This window comes from Oxyura jamaicensis, chromosome 10, assembly GCF_011077185.1.
Source record: "Oxyura jamaicensis isolate SHBP4307 breed ruddy duck chromosome 10, BPBGC_Ojam_1.0, whole genome shotgun sequence".
NCBI lineage: Eukaryota > Metazoa > Chordata > Aves > Anseriformes > Anatidae > Oxyura > Oxyura jamaicensis.
In genome coordinates, this window is record NC_048902.1 from 16,863,672 (window position 1) to 16,873,616 (window position 9,945).

Consider the following 9,945-nt stretch of genomic DNA (forward strand, 5'->3'; position numbering starts at 1 on the left):
TTATTTTATTTTATTTTATTTTATTTTATTTTATTTTATTTTATTTTATTTTATTTATCCTATCCCATTCCATTCCATTTTATTTTTCCTCTAGCTAAGCATTTGGGTCCATCTAAGTGCCTGGAGAGCTTTTCTCTCCCTTTGCGCCGCGCAGGACAGGCTGTGTGAGGCTGAGAGGAGGGTCAGGTGTAGTTGGAGTGGGGTCCCCACCTTCTCTTTGCTGCTGCAGGCGGGTTCCCCCCCAGCCCCTTCTCTTTGCTGCCCGGGCCCCCCCGGGACTGTGCTCACACCCCGGCTCCCGGCTCTCAACCCTTGGACCTGTCACGTCGTTAGGAGGATGCCAAGGACCCTGCGGAGTCTGTCGAGCACTCAGTACTTCTGTCTTCAGTGGCATCCTCCTGCACAAACTTCGCAGGTGTTAAAAAAAAAATATCCCGGCAAATAATAATAACAATAATAATAAAAACCCGACAAGCTTAACAGCTGTTCAAGGACACTTTAAACCATCTGATTTTGCAGGATAGGGCTCCCATCCTAATTCTCCCTGGCAGCTTTTCAAGCGCGCTTATTGCTGGTTGCCAACGGAGGACGGCTCAGCCGCTCCCCTCGAGCCCCGCTCGGCGCTTGCCGGGTGTCTCTGGGAGCGGTTTGGCACCGGGAAACTCAGCTCCCATCTCGGCTGCTGGGGGAGAAGGAGAAGTGCTCGTGTCTGGCAAAAAGAATAATCCCAAAGAAAAAGTTTCCAAGTGTCAGAGTGTAAATTTGAGAGCTTCAGCCGGGGTGACACCGCGCCTTACGGCAGGGGAGCATCGCCCGGGGAGCCCCTCTTCCTCCTCAGGGCACAGACGTGTGACAATCGGAAGGACACTCCGAGGACAGGCGTGTGGGTTTGGGAACTCAGGGGTGACTTCTGTGCCGTCCTGCGTCCCCCTGCCAGCCTTGAGCCATGGTATTTCAGCGGCAGGACCGGGGGCAGGAGCAGTGGGCTCAACCCCCAGGTCTTCGGCAGGTGACGGGCAGCGTCTGACGCCTGCGATTTTTCTTTGGCTCTGGGGTCTGATTGCGGGTTTATATTTATTTCTGAATTGTTGAACCCCCGGTAACACGAGAGGTTTCCTCCGAAGGAAAAACAAACCTCAACGAAATCCCAGAGCGATGCGCACCGCGTACCAGAGCTGCCTTGAGCTGGAAACGATGCCTGCAGAAGGGCTGAAAGTCACGAGCCTTTAACCAAAAACGTAACAAACCCCGGCCAGTATCACAAGGGCAAACTTCCCATGGGCCTCAAGGTTTGCCCTTACCCTTACTTACACTGATAAGTCCTTTCGCTAAATCCCCCGAAGTTGCTTGCTCTTCCGTTTCATGTATAAAGTTACGGAAACCTGGCAGATAAAAGCAGATGCCTTTACCGTGCTGGATAAGCCTTACAGCCACACTGCAGAGGATCAGTTAAAATGTATTGCTGCTCACATGAAAGACTGTTGAGAAAGTGTATTACTTTAAACCACAGCACGAAGAAAATCACGATATAGGAGGAAGGGGACAGGGGCAGCTCCCAGAAGGATAACGAGGATCTCCGTTCCGCTGTCACTCCTGTTTTCACCTGGATCTGCGCTCCCGAGAGCAGGCGGCGTGGCTCGGGAAGTCGCTTCTCTTTCCCTCTTTCTTGTGCTTTGTTTCAAAATGCAGCCGACACGGGCACCGGTACAGGACAGTGTCCCGCACCCAGCCTCACCCCCAAGTTTGGGGGAGTGCGGTGGGACTATGAACAGAAAATTCTAAAAGTTTTTCTAACAGCGCACTGAAAAGACAAATTATCGGGGACTAATGGGATTATAATGTATAAACTCTGTACCCTTCGGGGACCTGTATTACCTAAGGAAGGGTGACAAATTTCAGAAGGGTCAACTCTTTGCAGCTTCTACCTAAGGGACAAGTTTTTGCCCACGTTTGCAGCAGCCGATATTTTATTGCATTGTCACTTTGGAGAACGCAGCCCAGCCCCAACTTTTCTCACGTTACTAATAAACCCCAGGTTCCCTTTACTTATCCCAAACTGTTCGAATTTGAGCTAGCGAGCTACAAAACTTTTGTATGAACAGAAAAATAACCCATGCAAAAGAGCGTTATAATGCAGTGGTACAATTATATCGCACTGCATTGGCTAAAAAAACAAATATATTTATTTATCTATATACATATAAAAGTATGGGCTTTCACTAGGCTTTAGTTGTAAATTATATATATATATATATATTTAATATTAGCAAAATAAGCGAGGGAGCAGTAAACAGCTTCAAAGGTAAAAGGGAGAGGGACTTTTCCATGAGGGTCCTAACAAGAGGAAAACCGGGCAGGGTTTGAGCGGGACCAGGCTTTTCTTCGTGGGGTCAGGGGCTCTGGTCAGCCCGGGAGCCAGGATTTGCCCCTCTGCTCGGGGAAGAGGGTGCATCGCCCTTCCCTGGGTCCCCCAGCCGGTGGATAATAAACTCAAGTGTCTGCCTGTCTCAGCCCTGCCCATCTTCTTTAGCCAACTTGACAAAGTGGAAGAAATATGACATGTGAATTATTAAAGAGGAGGCAGTTGACTCCTAACCTCTGTTGCTTTTTCTCAGAACCCATTACCTGAGAATTTATCTTGCAGGAATTACGGTGTCTGAAAGCTTCGGGAGAAGCAGCGAGGAGGGAGGGGGGCGTTTGGATAAGAGTTTTGAAGAAATACCACTGAAAAGCACCAGGTTTCACCTTAGCATTTGCACCACTCAAGAGATGGATAACGTGTTAGAGAAAACAAGCCATTCCTCCTTAGAAGTGGATCAGTTCGCCACAGGGAGCCGGGGAATAAAATCCGGACTGAATTTAAAACGGTTATCATCACTTAAATACCTTTAAAAGTACGAAAGGGGAAAACGGAGAGCTTTTCCACGGTTCAAGTTTGTCCTTTAGCCCCGTCCTTAGAGTCAATGAGGGCGCTTTCTGGGTACTTGATAAATAATCCTCATATCCTGCCCGGTTGAAGCGGGGCTCTCAGCGGGTGCTGCCCAGCCCCGCACTCCTACACACAGCAGTTCCTTTCCTGCGGAGCCTTGGTGGAGCCCTGGGAGGCAAAGCACAAACTTCCCGTGCAGGTTTCGAAGACTGAACACCCCCAAAAAACCTCCCCCCAAAAAATTTTTTCACTGCAACTGCCCATACCTGTCGGGCGGAGATGCTGCGGCTCATTGGCGTTTAGCAACTCGTAGTAGAAGGGTATATTGAACATTCCTTTTACATTCATTTTATTTATTTATTATTATTATTTATAAGGGGGAAAAACCCACTCTGGGAGAGATGTGGGGATTTTTCCGGTCCTTTGGGCATAGATTTGTATCTAGCGCTGCCAAGCTGAATGTAATAATTGAATCTCTCCCAAATCTTGGTGATAGAGCAGTCAGAAATGACTCCATCTGACAGCAGAGCCATGAGGCAAGTGATGGATACTATTGTCCAAGCCTGACCCTCCATTAACACCACCTATCAGCATCTGTATTCTGTCACCAATTCCCATGCCGGAGCCAAGAGGGGTGACTCTAATATTCTGAGCACATTGAAGGCTTCCATGCTGAGTTCAACCCTGCATCAACTAAATGGGTGGAGAGGATGACCTAAACCTTGCTCTCTCTATCTCCACTCGCCTTATTACCCCTCTCCAATCCCATTGTTTTGCAGGTGCCTGCAATTTGCTCCTTATCTCCTCACTGTTTATGAGGGCTCCTTTTTATTAATACAAAAGGAGAAATGTTATTAATATTAATTAACAAAATAAAAAATGAAGCAGTTTTGGGAATCCACCAAATGAATAATCTCATCCCCTAATTGGAGATGAAGTGGGGGGGGAAGGAGGTGTAAGAGAAACAGATGACCTACTGGGTGACAGGCACAGGTTGGAAGGGTGACATTTTATTGTAAGCCTCCCTATGAAAGGAAGAAAAGGAAAGGACCAGTCAATTTAATGCAGGGACCAAGAGTGCAAGAGTGTTGCTAAGAGACAGAGATGCTGCTAAAGTTCTGTGAGAAGCTGTACCCTGACCTTATGCAAATGGAGGCTTCCAACTCTTTGTGGAAAGGCTGCAAATTCCACCCACTGTGTCACCAATACCTGGCATCGAGCCTTTTATTCAAATGTTCTCTAAAAACACACACGCAGAGGATGTGACAAAGCATGACACATTTAGGGCTGGAAGGGGGGGACGCGGAGGGGGGAGCAGGGAGGGGGAAGGACGGATCTCATGGTGGAAATGTCACCCATCCATACCTCCTAGAGCCTGTCATCTTCCCGAGCCGAGAGACGGACCTAAGGATTCCTAAATTGCCTTAATCCAGACCTATTAAGAGTCATAAATAGCCTCTGATCCTCGTGCGTGGGGGATGCTTTGGGAAAACAGAAGAGCCACCGCGACCCGCTCGCTGGTAGACGGCTCGGTGGCCACATCTGCAGCACCTAGAGCTGCCCACTACCTTCATCCCGGCTTTGATTTCTCCCCACGGTCAAAAAGCCGCCGCAGGCACAGCTCAGCCCGGGCCCCGACCCGAGGATCCGGGCAGAGCAGGGGCGAAGCGCTTCCAGCTGAGCTCAGGCACAACCTTCACCCGAGACTCAAGGTGAAGAGAGTGACTCCACAGCGGCTTTTACTTACTGCTATCAGCAGAAAGTAAATACCCGCGCAGATCGATACAGCCCAGCTCCTAACACAAAACAAGTGTTATTTATTTATTTATTTATTTTCCAAGAATCTCACAAGTGCAATTAAAGAGTTACACCCTGGGGGAAAAAAATAATAAAAAAAAATCCAACATAAATCCCCCAGGTCATGCCAACTTTCTTCCCAACTATTTTAACACCTGCAGGAGCTAGGTGTGGGGCTTTTAAACTTGGGAGCCGCCAGCGCTGCAGCTTGGAAACCCGCTCGGTTCTCGCCCTACACCTTGCTCGCAGGCAAGTTAGTGTTTTCCCAAGGACCTGCAGGTCTGCGAGGCATGGAAAGGAAGGGCTGTTTGTGTTCATGGTAAAAAACTGAGCAAAAGAATCCCGGATAGCCCCTCTCTAATAGGAAAGTGCTGCAAGAGGAAGCCGTCCTGTTGCTCTGAGTTTGCCCCAGCTGAATTCAACACCGCTCTGTTTCCACGCGGTCTGGAAATTATCGGTTTACTTTCATTTCAGTTGATCCTCAGGGCACTTTTGGGACTCTCGCGGCCAATTTTTCTTTCACAGGAGATAGGATTTCTCTGTCTGCCCTAAGCAGCAACCCAGAAGTGACTCAGCTGCGGTCTGCAAAGTAAGTTGATGCCCTATTACTCATCTTTTAGACTCGTACAGTTTGCTTCTGCTCCAAACTGGCTCGAAAAGCAGACCTGGGGGAAGAGGTCAAAAATAAAAATAAAATAAAAACACAAGCTCTCCGTCCCCACCAGACACACCTGACCCCCGTCCCTTTGCCGGGTAAAGTCTCTTTGGACATCTCCTGCCCCGGGGATGCCCCAGAGCAGATGGAAAACGTGACCCAGCCGGAACAAACGACCAAACTGGGGACAGAGGTGGCCCTACGAGGGTGTGCTGCTTCCTGGGTGCCACCCGCGCTCCGCAGCTGCGCCCCCGCGCATCCTGCGCGCCCCTGTGCTTCCGCGGGTCCACTCGCCCAGGTGGACGCAGAAAATGAATTTACCCGTCCAAATTGCCCGGCATATTTTTTTAATAGTAAGACTTTTCATAATGTGCACAATATTATTAATATTTCATATTAGCAGTGTGTGTATGCTGAACTTTGTAATGGGAAATTCAATCGCTGCTGTAAATATTAATGGAATATGAAATGAAGCCACCGCTTCCATGTAGCACTGACAGTAAAACGGAGTGAACATGTGGTGGCCCTGGGGCAAGATAGGCCTTTCCTCTTGTCTCTCTAGCTTTATTACATTAGCCCGAGCCTCTCCTTACAGTTCTGGGCTCAGAAGCTGAAGTTCACAGGTCAGCCATGACAAATGTCCCTACGTCTAGCCAAACAAGACCCCCTGGCCTTGCCATTACATCTGCCCAACAAGCCCCTGGAGAGTGCTTAAGGGTGTCTGTTGCAGGTAAAGAGCTCTTTAGCGCAACTTTCCAAAAAGAGCGGAGAAACGAAGGCGCCAGGAGCTGCTTTGGGGCTGCGGGGGGGGGGGGGGGGTAAGGGGGTTCCCGCTGCCTCCCCATGCCCCCGGGGACCCCGGGGCTGCGCGTCCACTCGTGGGCTGCCCCTGCCCTATCCGTGGTTTTCCCGAGCTTTGCTCCCTCCCCGACGGCACCCGCAGGGCTCCGCGCATCCCCGCGACGGCCGGTAGGGCCGCGCAAAAGCCGCGCAGGGCCACCGGGATGCGTGGCTGTTCCCCAGCTGCAAAGCGCTGGCAGCAGCCTCCTGGAGAGACAGTCCTTCCAAGGGTTTTTTGGCTCATCAGCCATTTATTTCAGCACTTGGGATGACATCAGCCCGGGACTGTCAGCCTCGTTGGCTCTATTATTATTATTACTATTTTTTCCCCCCATTTCCAGGATTTCTTTTGTATAAACAGCACTTACAACCGCTTCCTTTATGGAGCGGGCATTAATCTTCATTTGTTAGGGGAAGCCTTGTCAGAATTTCCTCCTGCCTCTCCCCTTGGAGGTTTTGGCTGCCCGGTGATTTATGTCTTATCTCCCCGTGCCTTGAGGGGCTGCGGGCGGTGGGAGCGGCTGGGGAAGGGCTTTTAGCCCCCGCTGCCTCCACCTCGCTGCAAGCACGTTGGGGGCTTCGGGGCCTGCCACGGCGGGATGGTGGCACAAAGCACCCCGCTGGTAATTAAAAAAAGTACTTCTCAGCGAGGGGAAAGAGGGAAGGTAACGAATAGGAGGGAATTTCAAAGCGTATTTGGTGTCAGCCCTTTTTTTCTCAGTAGCCAAACTTCTTCCACGCTCCCTTATCTGAGAATAGGGGAAACTCATTGCACCCCATTGCCCCACTCGCTCCCACCCTCGCGATCAGCCGCTGCCGGCAACTTTGTTTCCACAATACCCCGGAGAACCGAATTCTAGGAAATTCTCCTCCTATTTTTCTGACAAGCCGTACTGAAGGCACCCGTGTCCGCCCCGCTGGTCAGACCGTCCGGCGGCTGCCCTAAATGCCCAGCCGGGAGGAGAGAGCCTCCGGTGGCTCCCTCCTCCGAGGTGCTCGTCCCTAATTGCATGTCAAGCAAAAAATGTTCTCGGCAGCCCTTCAGCCACCCGGGCTGTAAAACCATGAATGGAAAGGAAATAAACCTTAATGCGCAGCCCCGCATCGACTCCGGCCACTTCGAGACCGACTTGTTCTTTTAACAGCTACTGTATTTTTCCAGCATCGTGGCTCACGTACGTTGTACGGTGTCTGTGGCTTCATTAAAAGCTTTCTATTATTTCCCCCAGGAAAATGCAACTGTCACCTCGTCTTGCCTTTTAAAAAGAGTTGCACTTTCAAAGAATATTTTTCTCCCTTTTTACTAAAAGAAACAGCACTGGATTCAGGTTTTGTAAGTGTTAAATAACTTTCCCAGCGTGTATTAAAGGAAGATTGTATTTTATCAACAGCTGATTGATGCGGCCATGTGATCCTCTCGGTTTGTCTATAGTATCATATTTATTTAACCTGCTGGGGGACTGTGTTCAGGGGCCGCTTGCTCCCGCTGGCAAGAGCACACACATTACACACTACCCCAGGTATTCTGATTGATTGTTCCCACCCCACAGCCTTTGGATCATAATTTAACACAGCAGGTCCTACAGCACAGACGAGGTTTTCGGGAAATACGGTGAAGGATTTCTATGAACTAGTACCGCACAGCTACCAGGCTTTTCTGAACTAAAAATCTGAAATACGGAGAGGGGTGTAGGAGTGCTTCTGCAACCGTGATACGAGCGGTGGCACAAACAATTGCCTTTAGCCTCTTCATTTAATCCGAGCCCTTTATTTTTAACAAGTTCTTCCTGTAAATGAGCATTTCCTGGGACTTTCAAAGCACCTGAGTACAGCAGCATCAGCCACGTCAGATGCTTCATAGCGGCGGTCGGTCAATTATATTCAAGCATATTTAGAGGCGGAAAGAGCCAGCCGGCGCTTTCCTCCACACTTTCCCCAGATGAAACAGTTGAGAAAGTCTTTTGGCTGCCAGCTGCTGTTTGCCCCCAGAGAGGGGTTAAAAGCAAAACCACCACCCCCCTTCCCCAAAAGTAATAACAATAAAATAATAATAAAAAAGAAAATAGCCCGCAACAGTCCCGCTCTGCAAATTGTTTAACAAGCTCTGTGATGAATTAATTTGTGCTGGGAGGGCTGCTGCCCGGTGGCCGTTCCCCGCAGCGAGGCTGCTGCTGCTCCCCCCGGGCTGCCCGGGAGGGGGGTCCCCGGGCGAGGGCACGGAGCTGCCGAGCCCCGCGGCCGTGCATCTCCAGCTATTTTAATTAAGATGCTCTTGCTTTTATTTATTTATTTGTACGTTTCCCTTGCGCGCAGCCACGCTCTGCTACGCAAAACAAAGTTTTCCAACTACTTGTGGGCTTTTTATTATTTTTTAATACTAATTATTGCTTTTATTTATTTTTTCCCTTCCTCCTGCAGAGTCAGGGATGCACTCCGGAGCAAGCCCTCGACCTCTGGCTCTCTGTTCCTACGGGTGAAGTTTTCCTCTGCCCTTGGCTGCGCACCTCGGGGAGATGGAGAGCTCAGCTCGATCCCGTGCGCTCCGGAGGCTGCGCTCTGCTCCCGCAGGAGCCCCCGGCACCAAGCGGAGCCCAGTCTCGAGGCGAGGCCGAGCCTCCAAGCTGGCCTCGGGGCGGGGAGGCTCGCCCGGCCCCGGGAGGTGCCTGACCCGGGCTGGTACCCCGGGCACAGCCTGGCACCCGGCGCTGTTTACCCATGACTCAGGGCCAGGCGAGGGATGCAAAGGCTTAGCAAGGTGAGGGAGATGGCAAAGGAGGTGCCAGCTAATAGATCGGCTGCAGTCCCGCGGGGCAAAGGAGTGTTGACAGATCACGTTAATCAGTAATTCATTATTAGCAGTATTTTATTTTTATTTTTTATTTTTTGCTGGTACCGGTGACAAACAGCCCCGATCGCCGGGCACGTAACCCTTTCGTGGCCGGCCACCTCTCCGTGCTTAGCGGGCACCCAGCTGAGCTCGCCCCGCTAGCCCTTTGGGTAGCCCTGGGAGGGCTATGTCCAGCGGGGGAGGCCGGGCGGGTCGCCTGGGCACATCCCAGGACATTTCTCCTCTACAGGCTGTTCTTGGTTTGGGACAAATCCTGTTGGTTGCGACTGCCTGTACTTGGACCCATTAAGGGTGGTTTTGGGGTCCTTTGGGAGGAGGGGACGTTGACCGCTTTCCCTCTACAGCAGGGATTTGCAACAGTACCTGTTCTATTGACAAAGTAAAGTAAATCCAACTTAAAAACATGATTCCTAGGCTCTGTGAGCATGAAGCATATATGTTTTTAGGGCTTGTTAGCGCCAGGTCATGTTGACCGATTCCTGAATAGTTGCCATTGTGCCGCGCTTGCAAAAGAAACCCGAGCAAACATCGCCCGAGAAAGGCTTGTGGTTTTCCTACACATGCGGGCTGCAGTCTCGCACCCCGCCCTGCCTCACAGTCTCTCCCTCCCCTTCCTAATCTATTCCTTTTAAATTTAGTTTGAAAGAGGGCTGGGGTGAGGAGAGGGGAGGGAAGGTGTCAGGGCTCAAGGAGTGGGAACGTACCTCCCAGGCCATCCCGGGGCGAGCATCCCCTGGCCACAAAGACCGGGGCCCGGCTATCGGGGTGCCCATCGCTTTGCTCAGCTTTTTTTTAATTATTATTATTATTTTCTGGGGGGAGGGGAGGGGCACGAAGCACCCGCGGGCGGCTGCGGGGCTCTGCCCCCCGCCCCGT